At 37.4% G+C, this 17019-nt stretch overlaps 2 pseudogenes; both read left to right on the top strand.

Annotated features, from left to right (window-relative positions):
* The first annotated feature begins 1225 nt into the window (after positions 1-1225).
* On the top strand, positions 1226-1325 carry LOC138817921 (U6 spliceosomal RNA; annotated as a pseudogene).
* Positions 1326-6091: 4766 nt separating this feature from the next.
* Positions 6092-6722, top strand: LOC138817917 (protein lin-28 homolog A pseudogene; annotated as a pseudogene).
* The last annotated feature ends 10297 nt before the right edge of the window (positions 6723-17019 follow it).

Here is a 17019-nt window from a genome sequence, read left to right as displayed (position 1 = left end):
TTTAGACATCATATCAGCAAAATTTGGGTATAATCAGTAAGAATGCTTCAGAAATATGGAGAAAAACATTTTGGGACCACCAAGTTAAAACAATAAACAGAGTATCAGAGTAAAATCACATACATTAGTGGAAAACAATACTGTTATTTTACCATATGAATTCAGAAAACCACGAACACATAGAAGGTATCACAAGTTTATACCGAAGACATTGAATTGATACTTTTTATATTCTAATATATATTCTAAACCTAATTATTTATATTCCAATCTATTTATGAGTATAAATGTCAATATATTTGTCAAACTATCAATTCTAGTAAGATTCACTGTGTGAAATTTAAAATCAGCACATATAAATATAAAATATATAAGTATATATAATATAAAAAAAGCAATTCTGTTTTAAAGTATTATTCCATTATCTCTACCTCAGTTTTTGGTAGAGTTAGATTTAAAGCTTTACCATTTGTTGATTTACAGCCTAGAGGCAAGAGATACTTATGGACTTCTCCAGGAGCTATGGAAATATTTGGTGATAGAAAGTCAGTAGTTTAAGTTCCTGCCTGGTTGGATGATAGACAGGCAAGGACCGTAGGTAATCATGCATATGAACAATTTTTTCACCTTCTTGGCTTTAGCTACTTTTGAAATGACAAGTATATTTTGATAAAATGCCTTCCATTCTAAACAATTCTGTCTGAACTGTTCATCTCTCTATGATCTTTTGTAACTAAGGTTAGTTTTGTTCCAGTGGACAATCTTTGCTGTCACGGTAAGATATTCTGATTGGTCTGTTCCTACATGGAAGAAAGGTAAAGGGTCAGCTAGACATTTGTCCCAGCAAGACCTCATTTGGGAAATTTTAAGTTGCACAAGTTAAGAAGTAGCTCTTAAGCAAGGCTTTCTTTGAATCCATTAGCTCCACAAAGCTAACTCAGTTGATAAATACTTGAAAAGCAATCACCTTTGGACATAGCTGTAAAGGCTTCAAAGTATGATTAAATTTAAAATGAAAAAGCCAAAATAGTCATTGACAAAAAATTGCAAATGTGAGCAATCGACCAAGAAATACGTTTTTTTTCCATTATACATAGAATTTTAGAGAAATAAGATCAATAGAATTTTTAGGAACAATAAGGGTTCCTTGTTATAAATAGTCAACCATGGATATATGCCTGTATAAAGAGTGCATCATTAAGTACTTAAATTTAGATGATACTACATGTTTCAGCAGCAGGCCTACCCAAATTACAACAATACAGAGATTAACATAGCACTTGCCGAAGGATGATATGAAAATTTGTGAAGTATTCCATATTTTTCATTCTTCTGATGCAAGAAATGAAAAACAGTTAAAAACAGTTATTAAAAAGTTCATTACAAAAATAGAAGTGTAACAATACGTGTAATTCATAGAATTAAAGGTTAGTTTGACATCAGTATATTAAATCTTCACCTGAGAAAGGCCTTTACATAGCATAACCTTTACAAAACTTGAAATTAGTTAACATTGTCATTTTATCCCAAAGAAATAAAATAATACAAGGACCTAGGAAAAAAAAGAATCTTAAACTTTTTCTATATGCAATGCAATCTGAAAGGACACATTTATTAATGAACATATACATTATATAACAATGTAGAATTCAAAGTATTATATCTAGGAGCGAATTAAATAGATTATGGACATTATACAAACAGATATACTTTTTTCAGAAAAGCACCACGAACATCTTTAGTTTCTATACTATTTATTTCAAAAGATAAGTTAAAATTATTTCTGATTTGAAAAAATCACAAACTCTGCAGAAATCATTATAGATGTACACAAACAACTCTTGAATGTATTTTGACATCAAAGTCAGGCAATTCACTTGGATGAATACATGGAATCCATGAATTTTTAAAGTAAGATATTGCTGTTGCTTTGTATTTTGAAAATAAAAATTGTAGGGAAACAAAGGATGGACTGGCATTTTTGAAATTTAAGAAACTCAACCAAACCATTACAACTTAGGAGAACAATTTGTACAGTCTTCCACAACTTCAAAGAGGTAGTAATACTTACTTATCCTTTTGGAAATATCAAATGCAGTTTTCGAGATCCAAAAGAAGAAATTTGCTTGGATCTTCCTCAATTTTTTTCTTGCAAATGATACCATTCCTCATTTTTTCATCTTACTTCCTGTCTTCGTCAGAATTGCTTAACCGGAGACTTTGAGTGCCAGTGGGAATGAGATGTCCATGTTTTTCTCCAATAGTTCACATTGATTGAACTGGTCAGAAAAATCTGGTGAATTTTCTGCATATATTTATTCACCATGATTTATTTTATCTTTTTTCCATTTTTACTACTCTAAATTATTCTAACTGGAGAGTAGGGAATTTATAGAGAGCAGAGGAAAGATTTTCCTCAATATTCAAAGGTACAGACTGAAAATTAGGACCAGTGGTGTCTTCATGTGCAGCTTATTCTAGGAATGAGAAAATAGGAAACAATGGCTTCTATGTAAATGATTTGGGAAATACCATGTTATAGTGTAAGAGAACTCACTATTCAACTTATGGGCTTAAAGAATTTTCTAATAGCTTTCTAATGTTGGTATTCAACATTAGAATAAATGTATAATGCAGTAGTAAAATAGAAGTCCTTTGTATGACTACCTAAATTCTTGTTTTATTAAAGACATTTGTTTTCATCTAAAAAATAGGCCTGTCTATTGTCTTCAGGTGATTTTGATGATTGAAGATGCTTAATGAGAAGTCAAAATGTATTAGTAGTCCTTTTCTATCAAATAAATTTCACTTTTTCTTCTTGGAGGATATAATGATCAAAGCAATAATTCAGAATCAGCAAGCAATCATTCAGAATCGTGCTTGCATTGCAAGTGAATAACCAGTAAGTAATCCTCGATACCATTATCCACAAAGATTTGTCACAGATACAATCTGCCTGCCTTCTCTAGCTGCTTTCCTAGCCTGAACCTATTCCTTCATTGTACAGGAAAAGTGTGATTCAACTGATTTTAGTCAGATCTGTTAGTAGAATTATCAAGTATTTAGATTCTTTTTTTAAAAATTAGTTGTGGGGCCTGAACTCTGGGCCAGGGAACTGTCTCGAGCTGTTCAAATCAAGGCAAGCACTCTACAACTTGAGGCACAGCACCACTTCTGGATGGTTCTGTTTATGTGGTGCTGATTTGGGAAATGGCAGAGCAGAAAGTGAAATGATGCAACCAAAAATATAAAAACAAAATAAATTAGGATAATTATGGAGCAATCATATTGTCTATGAGAACCATGAAAGAGAGAGAGGAAAATAGATAGAGATGTGCAATGACCTAGCTAGCCACAAAATCCATGCTTCTATTTTTTAAAAGAGATGGAATTAGAATATATGAATTTACTTGAAATTAGTAAATACATTTTTAGTAGCCTACATAAAGAGTCAGAGCTTTGACCAAATTACAAACAAGAATCTTAAAACTTGTGCTGGGATGGTGGATCAGTGGTAGAGTGCTTGCCTTGCAGCTTACTACAGCAGAGACTATTTCCAAAAAGGCCACACATATGAATAATAGGGATGAGGATGAGTAAACCCCTCTTCATTGGGAAGCCTAGAGTGGAAAACTAGAAATTGTCCATGAGTTGGTAGCTCAAGGCAGATATTCATGCAATAACTGTGAATGGCTGGACACCCCTGTACAGTGCTTATATGTGGAACATATTGCAACAGCACACACACACACACACACACACACACACACACACACACACACACACACACACACACACACACACATCATCATCATCATCATCAGATTTCTTCTTATTTTTTGCATATGGTCTTAAGAATAAATTTACATTACTAACATGAATTTCTGACAGGAAAATATCATCACTGTACATCTTGGTTGTATGCTCTCAGCTTTAAATTACTAAGTATGTGCATTAGATAAGTATAGGAAAAAGTAGGAGCCACATCGGTGGCTCAGGTCTTTAATCCTACCTAATCAGAAAGATGAAATCGGATGATTGTGCTTTGAAACCAGACCAAGAAAAAAAAGTCCATTAGATTCTGATTTGAAAGTAACCACAAAAGCTTGAAATGGAGCTGTAGTATAAGCATTAAAATGCTAGCCTTGAGAAAACTAAAACAAAAAAATAACAAATTCTGGAACAGAGTCAGGCCCTGAATTCAAGCTCTAGTATTAGCACAAAACGAATGAATGAATGAATGAATTATCTAAAAATAAATTAAGTGGTCACATGTGGAGAGGCAGGTAAAATATAACAATCGTGGAGACTGGATTATGTATTATTTTGTAAAAAGGCAAATTATCATTTTTCTTAATCATTAATATTTTATTTGAACTTTATTGTACAATAAACCCTGAGTTTGGCATGCATGTATGTGTGTGTGTACATGTGCGCACATGTGTGTGTATGTGTGTGTGTGTGTGGTTGCAATGTTGCTTGCCAATGTGGATAGAGTGAGGCTGAAAAGAGCTGTGTTGAAATGTTGTTATTTATCAGGGTTCCATCCTGTCATTTCAGTGGAACCACCCTTCTGTACATTTTATTTGTCAAATAATAACATCCTCATAATCAAAGCATTTACATCATTAAGTTAGATAAAAGAGATCACTTTCGGTTCTTAGTATATGTTAGGCAAGAAGATACACATATAATTAGGTAGGGAGTTATTGCTGTAAGATGACTGTCAGTACAAAATATGTATTTGACATCTTAAATTGGATATACTTTTAAGATATACTCATAGAGATATTTTGACCAACTCAACCAAACAGGTATTACTCTGGTTATTCCTGTGAAACTCAAGGTGGATAAACACTTTCCAGATTTCTGTTGAAAATAACTTGTTTGTAAGATCATATCTATTCACACTAAGATAATAAACCCCATATTTTTTAGGTTTGAATATCCCATCATATTTACTGAAAATCAGTATTGTGGATATGTTTGTTAGATATACATTGCAAAAACAAACAAAAAGCATGTGTCACCTCCAGATAGTGGATGCATTTGAAGTTGTTTTGTACATACAAATGTTTCTTAATTAATTGTTCTTTTGTGGGAGTAACTATCACAACTTTAACAAATAAGGATTTTTGAATATCTTTTCCAATATAAATAAGATCCCAGAGAAAGTCTTGCAATTTCTGAAAACCCTTTGAATATTTTATGATCCTAACTACTCAGGAGACTGAGATCGGAGGATCACAGTTCAAAGCCAGGCCATGAGACTCTTATCTCCAATTAACCACCAGGAAACCAGAAGTGGCACTCTGGCTCAAAGTAACAGCACACTAGCCTTGAGCTGAAGAGCTTGGGGACAAAGCTAAGGCCCAAAGTTCAAGCCCCACAACCGAAAATAAATAAATAAATAAATAAATAAATAAATAAATAAATAAATAAATAAATAAATAAATAAAGCAGCCGGGTGCTGGTGGCTCACACCTGTAATCCTAGCTATTGAGGCTGAGATCTGAGGATCATGGTTTTCAGTTCATTGACTATACAGCTAAAAACATTTCTGAAATAAACATTGTTAAAATCTGAAAATGTAAATGGGTATATAGGCTTTTTATGCATCATTTTATGAAAAGCCAGTTTTTATGAAACTAAAAGATATAGAATAAAAGAATGGAAGTGAATTGGGTGAGCTAATTATTAGTATAACTTTGTTTTCTATTAGCACAGTCTTTTGAATTACATGATGAAGTTAAATTATGTCCTTTGTGACACTATGCTTGTTATTTTTAGAATCTTTGTAGTTATAAGAGTGAATTTGAAAAAAAAAAGAGTGAATTTGTAGTATAAATAGCCTTTGAAAATGATTAGGATTAATCTTGTGTTTTGTGTCCTATTCCCCTAAAAATGAGTTATTTTCAAGTGTTAATAGTTTATAATTGAATCTTCAGTATCATAAGAAATTTTGAAAAAATGGATTGTGCGGGGTAAGATGTAGCTGCCTCTTCTCTGAACCTCCCCTTTGCCTCCGGACTTCTCAGGGGCCAGCAGCAGCCCGACCAGGGGCACGGGAACGAGGGCTCAGCAAATGACCATGAGCTTGGTGTCCAACTAGCAGTTTGCAGGTGGCTGTGCCAAGGCAGTGGAGAAGGCGCCAGAGTAGGCGCCGGGGGATTCGGCTCAGGCTGCGGAGGAGCTGCAGCTGCTGCACAGGGCCGGCATCTGTAAGTGGTTCAACGTGATCATGGGGTTCGGCTTCCTATCCATGACCGCCTGCACCATGGTCGCGCTGGACCCCCTGGTGGACGTCTTTGTCCACCAGAGTAAGCTGCACATGGAGGGCTTCTGGAGCCTGAGGGTGGGAGAGGCTGTGGAGTTTACCTATAAGAAGTCTGCCAAAGGCGTAGAATCCATTGGATTCACTGGGCCCAGTGGGGTGTTCTCTTTGGTAGTGAGAGGCGGCCAAAGTTGAAGAACATGCAGAAGCGCAGATCCAAAGGAGACAGGTGCTACAGCTGTGGTGGTCTAGACCATCATGCCAAGGAATGCAAGCTGCCACCACAGCCCAAGAAGTGCCACTTCTGCCAAAGCATCAACCACATGGTGTCCTCCTGTCCACTGAAGGCTCAGCAGGTCCCCAGTTCCCAGGGAAAGCCTGCCTACTTTAGGGAAGAAGAAGAAGAAGAGATCACAGCCCTGCCCTGCTCCCCGAGGCCCAATATTGAGCCACCAGAGTAAGGGGGGCTACTCTTGCCAGCAGGAAGTTTCAAGGAGAAGGCATGAAACGGCAAAGTGGAGAAAATGGGGATATGGGATGGGTTGGTGAGTAGCTGGCACTGCCATATGTCTCAGGCCGGGATGTCCCAGCATCACCCCATCTTGTCTTTTGATGAGGGGAAGGGGTGATGCATAGGAATCTCATCATGATCTATCCCAATTCAAGTGAGGGGCTTTGGGGGAACCATTTTGAAACCTGCATACTTTATATGATAAGCTTCACCTGTCCTACATCCTTCCCCTCCCTCTGCCCCCCCCCAGCCTCCAGCTTCTAAAAATGACCCAGATTGGCAAGTTGTTCCTTTAAAGAAGGATGTGTCCTATTTCTCTTGCCAGGGTGTGAAACAAATAAGCATCAGACCAGCAGATCCATGGGCCCAAATCCCCAAGGTGTAATACCTCGGGTAGGAGGGACTGTCAGGAGCAAGGTAGGGTTGTTTTGTTTTGTTTTGTTTTTTGTCTCTCCACCACCTCCTCTCCTAAACATCTTGTTTCCTCATCACCCTATCTTGAGCCGTAGTGCTGGGAGAGCTTGTCCAGGCATTTGGTTGTGATGACAGGCAACATGGGTTACTAGGGAATGGCTGTAAACCTGCTGCTCTGTGCTTCTCCCCGCCCCGCTCCAATTCTGGGCCAATGTGATTGTAATTTATTTGTTCCCTTGGATAACTGCACCTTGGGCCCCGCTTTCTCCAGGATGCCAAAACTGCACTATATGTGAGAATGATATATCTTGTGCATTTTAACTTTTTTTCTTATTATACATATTCTGGTATTGTATTTTTATATATTTTAATCTTAAGGCCCTCCTTCCTGCACTGTGTTCTCAGGTACATGAGCAATCTCAGGGATAAGTAGGCAACAACTCCAGGTCGGCACAGCAGGAAGAATTTGTTGTTTTTATCACCATGGAGAACAACCATTTGTAGTGCCTAGCCTATTGAACTACTTCATTTTTGCCAATTAGAGCTGGTTTTTCTGCCATAAGGTCGTCTTGAAACCACATCAACCCTTGGAAATGTTTTTAATTGGGTTGCCCCATGACTTGTTCTCCTTCTGCTGGAAGAATGGAAATTAGTCTAAACAGGAAATGGTGGTGCAGACAAGGTAGAAGAGGCCCAAAGAGGAAGCCAAGGTTAGTAATGATTGTCTAATCCTATGGCTCTGGGACTTGTTTTCTTTCCATATACCACATCTATCCTTTACTAGGTTGGCCTGGGATTACTGTGCACGTAACTGTATATGTATTTTTTTTCCTCTAAGGAATGGGAATTGATATGTTTGGATTTTAAGACCACAGATATGTGTCCACCTTGTACTAGCCATTCAGGGATGGCTCTATAAAAAGCAAGGACCAAAATCCTCAGTCTCGGCTTCCAGGGAAATCCATAAATGAAGGCCTCTCTCTGGAGCCCGTGTCCTGCCCTGCTGCATAATTGTTCATAGTGTTGTGTTAGCTAAAGGAGAAAAAGGGAGTTTCGTTTACATTCTGTGAGATCACCGCAAACCTACCTCACTGTGTTGAAACAGGACAAATGCAATAGAATGCATTGGGTGATGTGTGTCTGATCCTAGTTTCTTGTCTCCCCACAAATGCTGGCCCATCTAGTTAATTGTATTTGTCTAGGCTCTGTAGGACTTTACTGAGTTTCTGAGTTGATCATTTGCTAGGTGGCCTAGTTTGCGTAAATAATAATGTGTGGGTTTTTTCTCCATGTTCTTTTTGAGGTTTTATTGTTTACAAACTTCTTTTAGAATTGAGAAAAATAGCCAAACCATCTTTGACAGAAGGTTATGCACTAGACAAAAGGATCTGAAGCTAAGTTGGGGGACCTTCTATAGTGAGGATCTTGAACTAGTTTTTCTTTTGTTCCCTCTCTTCCTCTATTTCCCATTTTGGACTAGATCTTCGTTGGTAAAAATAATAATAATAAGTCCCTATCTTCTACCCTTTTCTCCCTCAAAAGAAAACCTACATGCCCATACACAGATGACTCTTGGAATGTCTCTTCAACTTTTATGTGACTTATGCAAAGATTCTGAAGACGCTAGGGCTCCAACCTCTCCACACCCCACACACACACCTTGTTCCCAACCTGAGTCCATGTTTTTTAAACATAATTCTCATCAAATATGACATTTGTGACCAAACTTGTTTGTTCTGTAATACTAGAGAAAATCAAGTGTGGCTTTCCTTGTAGAAAGTGGGGTCAGGAGACCAGGAAAGGGAATATTAATGTGTGTTCCAGTCACTCAGGAACTTGTACACAGGTGCAAGAAAAGTCATGTCAAAGTGGCCACAAGATTGTTTAATGGGAGACGGACAAATGTAACTCCATGTTTACTGCGAGAAACCAAAGTTTTGTGAGAAATCTTGAATTTATGGGGAGGGAGGGTGGGAAAGTGTGTACCTGTCTGTCCTTTTTCTGATCCCTGCAGACTAAAGCTCCCTTGGGCTTTTATGATACCAGTCCTGGGTGTTTTATTTCATGATTGATTTGTGCTGTACCCAAGTACTTCCTTTCCTCCTTTCTAACCATTTTTTTTAACACATCCTGACTCTTCCCTTCCCTTTCTTTTCCTGGGAAAATACAATGAATAAATAAATAAATAAATTCTTAAAAAAAGAGATTTTGAAAAATGTAGTAGTATTGATGTCTTTTTTAGGGAGTGGAGTCTGGTAGTGGGGCCTGAACTCTGGGCCTGGTCGCTGTCCCTTAGCTCTTCAGCTCAAGGCGAGCACTCTTCCACTTGAGCCAAAGCGTCACTTCCAGCTTTTTTCTTTTTGCTTATCTGGTGCTGAGGAATCAAACCCAGTGCCTCATGCATGCACAGCAAGCGCTCTACCTCTGAGACACCTTCCAGCCCTTTATGTCTTTTTAAACCAATTGTATTCAGAAGTTGGTAAGGCTTTAATTCATGCTTAGGTCTTGTTGTCTATGATTTTTATCCTCTCATTCCTAACATTAATGATAGGTCAGTCTGTATTTTTGGGTACAAGAAAGGTAAAATATTTATCTGGGGTCAAAGATGATTTTTATATCAGTCTTGGTTTAATAGCATTTTAAAGTATACATTTCTCTCAAAATGTTGGGTATAAAAAGCAGTCAAAAAACTTCTAATAGTAAACAACCTAGGTGAGATACACTGTGGAAATGATTGGTGTATAAGACCTGCAGTCTGTTTCCATCAGGAATTGGGGAGGTCATTCTTTCAGTAAGACAGTGTTAAACAGAGATAGGGTCCCCAGGCAGTGCAGTGTTGAGTGAAGGGATAGAATATTATTTCTGCTATTTTGACCTAGAAATCAAGAATGTTATACTTTAGCAGTTCCTTTCACAATGGAGGTATGTATGGATTATGAACTTTGAGATTTCATATTACAGTTATCTATTTTCTAAGAAAGATAAAGTGAAATATTATGAGTGTACACAATACTGGGAATTTTTCCTAGAATTTGTAGACAAAGGGCTGGTATTTTAGTCATAAAATAGAATGAGGTTAATTGATACATTTGGAGATGGACCTCAGGCTAACACTTACCATGTGTGCAATGTTGTAGTAGTAATTACAACTCTGAAGACTTCAATATCATCATCTGAGAATTAAAAATGTAAGTAGTTCCACTTTATGCAATTATTGTGAGGATTAAATTAGATACCATAGGTAAAGTATTGGAAAAACAATCAATTAGCATTTGGCAAATTCTACCTGTTATTTTATCATGTGATGAATTCTAACATTTTTACTCTGGTTTTATATTGTCTATTTATGATGTGCAATGAGATGTATTGATATTCATTGCATTGATCATTTTTCTGTCACTATAAGGAAAATACCTGAAAAGAAAATTTCTCTGGAAGAAACTATTATATTGTTTCATGGCTTAAGAGAGCACAGTTTAAGATCAGATGTCTCCATTGTTTTTAATTATATTTTTATTATCTTAACTAGTTGGACAAGGGAATTTTCATTCAATAAATCATGTTTTTATGTATAATGGATATTTATATAACTTTTCCCTACCCTTCAAAACCTCACCACACTTTAATATTTTCTAGTTTCATACTATCTGCATTGAATATTATGTCTTCACTTTCTTCCTCCATAGCTCACTTTATTCCTTCCCTTTGACTTCCCCTCACATCTTCCAACAGATTGTTTCCTGGTATTCATTTTGTTGTATTAAAAGTTCAATTTTATAAAAAATATGACATCATTTAAATACTTCTCTGTAAATAGCATGATTTGGTTAATATTGCTGTGTAAACTTGTATAAAGTTCTAGCTTCCAAATATGAGACAGAACATGGGTCCTTTGTGTGTCTGGCTCTGACTTATTTTACTTAACATATTTTTAGATCTATCCATTTCATTGTAAATAATGTAACAGTCTTCATAATGGATAGGTACAATCCACTTATGTATATATGACACAGTTTTGCCAACCATCTCTCTGCCAAAGGGCATCTGGGCTGTTTCCATAACTTGGCTATGGTGAATAGTGCAATAGTGAACATGGTTGTGAAAGTGATTTTACTGAAACCATTTGGAAGAATTCATCACTATCTTTCTGGGAGCAATCCCCTAACCTGTTTTCCAGAATAAGCACATCCTTCCCATCATCTCCATCGCAACGTTTTGCAAGTCCTCAAAAACACACTACCCCATATAGGTCTCAATAAGCTAAAACCACACTGTGCCCATATTCTTTCAATACATTTTTAATAATTGTACATATAATTTACTGAGAAACTTCTATGTACTTTCCTAATGTGGGAATGAGAGACATAACAACAGAATGAAATTAAGAAATATGCATCTTGATTAGCTATTATCATATTTAAAATCTTTTTCAGCTCTAACTCAGAGCCTCGCTTACTATTATTTTAATCCTTATTTGATTACTTCATCTATCGCCTAAATTATAACAGGTAAGTTAAATACAAAGTCAAAAAGTGTGGTTTGATTTTGACACTCATGTGTGAGGATGCACAATATGGGCCAATAGATGGATTGGAATTAATAGCAATTATCCATTTTGCTAAAGTAGAGATGGTTTTCCCAAACTGATTCTCACAATTAATATTGCATTCAACAAAAAGAAACGTGTAACAATTCCCTTTGTTTTGCTCCTATTAACTTTTGTTTCCATTTTATTTTATAATGAATGATGATTTCATAAGTCTCCTGTAGATGCAAAAATATGTTGAAATATTTCTATCTATGCATTAATCTATACATACACACATATATTACACAGGTTACAATGATAATGTATAACTTCTATAACTATACAATTTACTAAATTATTAAAAACATCGACGGCTCATGACTGGAATCCTGGTTACTCAGGAGGCTGAGATCTGACGATCGTGGTTTGAAGCCATCCTGGGCAGGAAAGTCCATGAGCCTCTTATCTCCAAACAACCAACAGAAAATCAGAATTGGAACTGTGGTTCAAAGTATTAGAGTGGTAGCCTTGAGAGAAAAAGCTCAGGGCCATCACCCAGGCTCTTAGTTCAAGAATTAAAATCTACCCGAAAAAAATCTATTTAATTTACACCTGTGTAAGTAGAGTATTTCCATCACCCAAATGCACATCCATGCTCATTTGCAAAGTAACTCTCTTTTGTCTGAAGTACCATTAAACATTATCACTAAAGTAGAAAGCATTGGAACGTAGGTTCATTCTATCTCTCTCATGGATTTTTCTCCACTCAAATACTCAAGTGTTACAATTGTTCTAATTATTTAAAATCATAGTTTTTTTCTTTATTACCCCTGATATTAGAGTTTGAATTGAGTGTTTTGTGCCCCTTAAATGGGTGTTCTTACCACTTTGTCATGCCCCCAGCCCTGTTATCCTGATTATTTTTTAGCTAGAAACTAAATTCATACTTGTGTATGATCTTAGCCTCAGTCTACTTGATGTTATTCTTCCTGGAATTTAGAATAACAGGTGCATGGAATTGTGTAGGGGAAAATCAGTCAGGAGGTAAAATCTATATTGAATATTAATAGTTAAAGAGGAAAAAGAGATCCTAAATGGCAAACTAAAGATAAAGCAATTTCAGAGTACTATATGCTCAATATTAAATAAGAAGGTTTAATTGAAAAATTGAGCTGAAATGTGCACATCAGGTAAAAGCAAGAAATCAGAGCCTACCACCAACAAAGAAACACCATAATGCATATCTCAGAAAAAGGAAAAAAGTTCCTGTCCTTGATTTCAATGATACATATAATCCCTACACACGCACATGCACATGCACGCACGCAAACACACACACACACACACACACACACACACACGAATGTATGCAACAGCTCAACCTTCTCGTATCCATTCAACATGAATCAAAGATTTTCCTATAATAGTTGAAACTTTAAAAGTTTCTAGTTTTGTAAATAATTGATGACAGATGCATAAGCAAATGTTTTCTGAATAACACTATGTTATGTAATTGAGAATTTATGATGGTTATATCTACTTAAAATATCTCTGAATCTCGAAAGAATTAAACAAGAGACAATTCGAGTTTGGGACTATATTTCTACCAGCTATTCTGCAAAGGCTTAAAAAAAAGTTATGAGATCCAATATTAAATACCAAATTAATATAATGAATACATGTGTAAGTGAAGTGAAAGACAGTGATCAGAGACCTATGCTGCCTCCAATTCTCAGCAGGCTGCACACTGTGACACCTTTGATTCTGCTGCGCCAGTTCATTTCCATAGAGCACTGGCCCTGCTGGGGTTGGGGATGGGGGCTGGGTGGAGAGGGAGGAGGCCACAGGGTAAGCAGAGCTTTGGTTGGGGCTGAGAGCGATGGGGAGAGGATGGTTGGGAGGCCCTGAAGAAGGCTGTGAAGGGAGGAAGAGGCAGTTGGCCAACAGCTCATGCAACAGCAGCCCTAAAGGCAGCTGGGTTTTGGAGAGTGTCTGTGAGGTGTGCAATTTGGGGTGGATTTGCTAGGGCCTATTTGCTTGGTGAGGAGAGGAAGAAGTCTCGAGTCCCACCCAAACAGATAATGAAAAATGAGACAACCAGTGGCTGAAGAATTTCAAGAACAAAGTCAGGGACTTATAGGTAACCTCTAGGGCCAGTGAGGGCAGCAAGGATGGGCCTGTGGTTGTCATGCCTCTCTCGATGCCCTTGGAAGTGAGGGCCAGCTCTCCTGTGGGTTAGGCCTCGCTCTTGCCTTGACGCCAGCACCAGGATTTGTCAGCACAGCCTCACCCTGCCCCAAGGAGCTGGCCTGTTGTGGGTGCTGGAACCTAGGCAGCTGCTGGAATGCTATACATAGCAAGGCAGAGGAAGCATGGCTGGTAGGCTCTGCTCCAGCCCAGCCAAGCTCAGGACCACTGGGGAAGTTACTGCACTGGATCAGGCTCAGGCACTGCTCCCCAGAGAAGTAAGGCCTCTGGAGATCTGTGCAGTGGCCGCCACATGTGGGTTGTGAACCTCCTTAGAATGGCCGAGGAGTCTCAATGGAGAGGTGCTTTTGCTTCTGTGCCTCTCCCATCTTCTGGATTCCTGTTCTCCTCCTACCTCCTGCCATGTGCAACTACAGGAGTCAACTTCTCCAAGCCACTGAGAGGCCATCCTGGAGATGCTTACAGGGCTTTCCAGGCTGTTTCACCATGCATGCAGGGCTCACAGGGTGCCATCCTCCAGGCAAAGCATACCCCCATTTCAGCTTGGCCACCCCTCCCTAGGGGATCACAAACTGCATTCTTACATAGAAATCCAGAGGTACACAAGGCTGCCCTGCAGTCTAAGGCATCCTTTCCTGCCTCCTGCTCAGGTGTGGAGCAGCTGTGGAGCTAACTACAACATAATGTTTGATTATCTAAAAAGAAGAGGAAAAAAGCATCATTGTCCCACATACAGCTGCCCCTGGGGTTCTCTGTTTACACTAGTCTTTCTCTTAGATAAGGATTCCCAAAGACCACCACGGAGCCAGTTCTCATGTGAGCAAATTAGAGTCCTTTATTTCAAGCTCGAGCCTGGACTCACAACTGTCACCATTGCAGTGGGTCAGAATTGAGAGCCCCGACCCTTCAGTTAACTGGGTAATCTTATAACAATCTTATTGGCTAGCGAGTGCAGGCTAAGCAATGAGCAATAATTTGTGGAGCAGAAGGGGAAAAAAAAAAACAAATCGTTAAATAGGGATACAGGTGGACCCATTGCAACAATGAGATGTACAACTTCTTATGGAGAAAAACGAATTTTACAACTTTGGTGGGGAAAGGGGGCAGAGAATTCGATGGGGGAACTATGGGAGGATGGGAAGTTACAGGAGTGGGAAACAAAGGAGGAGGCTACAATGCTTGATAAGAAATGTACTCATTATCTTGCCCATATAATTGTAACCACTCTGTACAGTATTTTCACAATAAAAAGTAAAAAAAAATTGAAAAATTTAAAAAAAATCTGTAGCTTTATGTACATTCTTTCATTGGTGATGGCTATTGCTAGGGGAGTTATTTGCAGAACATTATTGTGACATTTCACAGTTTTTCCAGGAACCTGAGTTCTAACTTTCAGTAAAAGTCTACTTACAATGGGTACTTTCAGTAAAGGTCTTCACAATAGATACTTTCTGATTATTCGGAGTCTATGTCCAGAATGACTGTACTTTGGCAAAGACCTCTCACTAGTGTGTGTGTGTGTGTGTGTGTGTGTGTGTGTGTGTGTGTGTGTGTGTGTGTGTGTGTGTGTGTGTGTGTGTGTGTGTGTGTGTGTGTGTGTGTTGTGTGAGAGAGTCAGACACAGATGAGGTTTGGAGTAAAACACTCCTTCCCTTCAGCATTGAGTTTGGGTATCTATTGTTTGTCCCACCTCCCCAATTTGGAGTTCTAAAGTTGTCCTTCTAAATACTTTTATCCTTTGATCTTTGGAGTAAAACACTCCTTCCCTTCAGCATTGAGTTTTGGTATATATTGTTTGTCCCACCTCCCCAATCTGGAGTTTTAAAGTTGTCCTTCTAAATACTTTTATCCTTTGATCTTCTTGATATTCAGATTCCTAAGGTCTGCTTGTGAACTTCAACATTTGCTTCATGAAGGTGATGCCTTTCTTCTAACTTTTATGAAGCCTTTTCCTCTCTTTAAATCCAGTTTGTGCTGTATTAGTGGTTTTACTTAGCCCAGACTGTGGGGGCCCATGCTGTGACTGGTAATTCAGAGATTAGTTTAGGCCAATATGAGATACTATACTTTCAGAATATCAGTGAAAGAAGTTCAGCATCTTTATTAAAACGATTTCCTGATTGTAAATAAAACAAAAACATCCAGTGATATAAATGTACAATCTGTTGTTTTTAGTTAATTGTGCACCATTGTAATGAAAAAAAATCTTTTTACTCACTAAAGTGAGTATTTGTAATGGGAAAAAATAAAATATAATAAATCTTAAAAACTGATCAAATACCAAAAAAAAAAAAAAAGGAAGACACTGATCAGGAATGAAATACAAATGTAAATATTTAATAAATAAATAAAATATTTGAGATTCATATCCACATAGCAAACACGAAGGAAAATAAAGAGGAAAGTCACTGAGATCCTATCTTACACACCAGAATAGCTATTACCACTCAAATAAATAAACTGCTGGATAGGTTGAAATAAATAAGGAACTATATTAGATTTTGTGGCATTGTAAACTAGTGCAACCCATAGGGATATCTTAATGGAAGTTTACACAACACCAAAAAGACAGATATGTTGATGACCTTACTGCAACTGGATACATATTGAAGGAAAATAAATCAACATGAACATCCATGTTCATGGCAGCAATATTCTATAGCAATCAAGCTGTGTAATCAACTTAGATGCACCAGAAAGAGAGAATGAAGAAAATGTGCTATTCATACCTACAAACATGTTCTGGTATATGAGAGGTGAATGTTTCTACTGTATAATTGCTAAATATTTTAAATATATAACTAATCTTAATTTCACTGGGTTTTGTGGCATTGTGTTTTTGCTTTAATGAGGAATGTCCATATTGATTTTCAGACCAGTTACAATAGGTTGAAGATATCCTATATTATGTGGATATTAGATCAAAATTTAAATATATCAATGAACACATAGAATACCATCATATGTAGTTTATAATTTGAAGCAATTTTAAGAAGGCAACAGTTGGGGGAAAGATGATGTTAGAAGCTTAACAAATACACAGACATGGAAAAATACAAAAACTGTGCAACTAATTACTGCTAA

This window comes from Dipodomys merriami, unplaced genomic scaffold (assembly GCF_024711535.1).
Source record: "Dipodomys merriami isolate MVZ:Mamm:240054 unplaced genomic scaffold, mDipMer1.0.p SCAF_705, whole genome shotgun sequence".
Taxonomy (NCBI): domain Eukaryota; kingdom Metazoa; phylum Chordata; class Mammalia; order Rodentia; family Heteromyidae; genus Dipodomys; species Dipodomys merriami.
The sequence above is the reverse complement of the archived record's forward strand: the minus strand, read 5'-3'. Positions and strand labels throughout refer to the sequence as shown.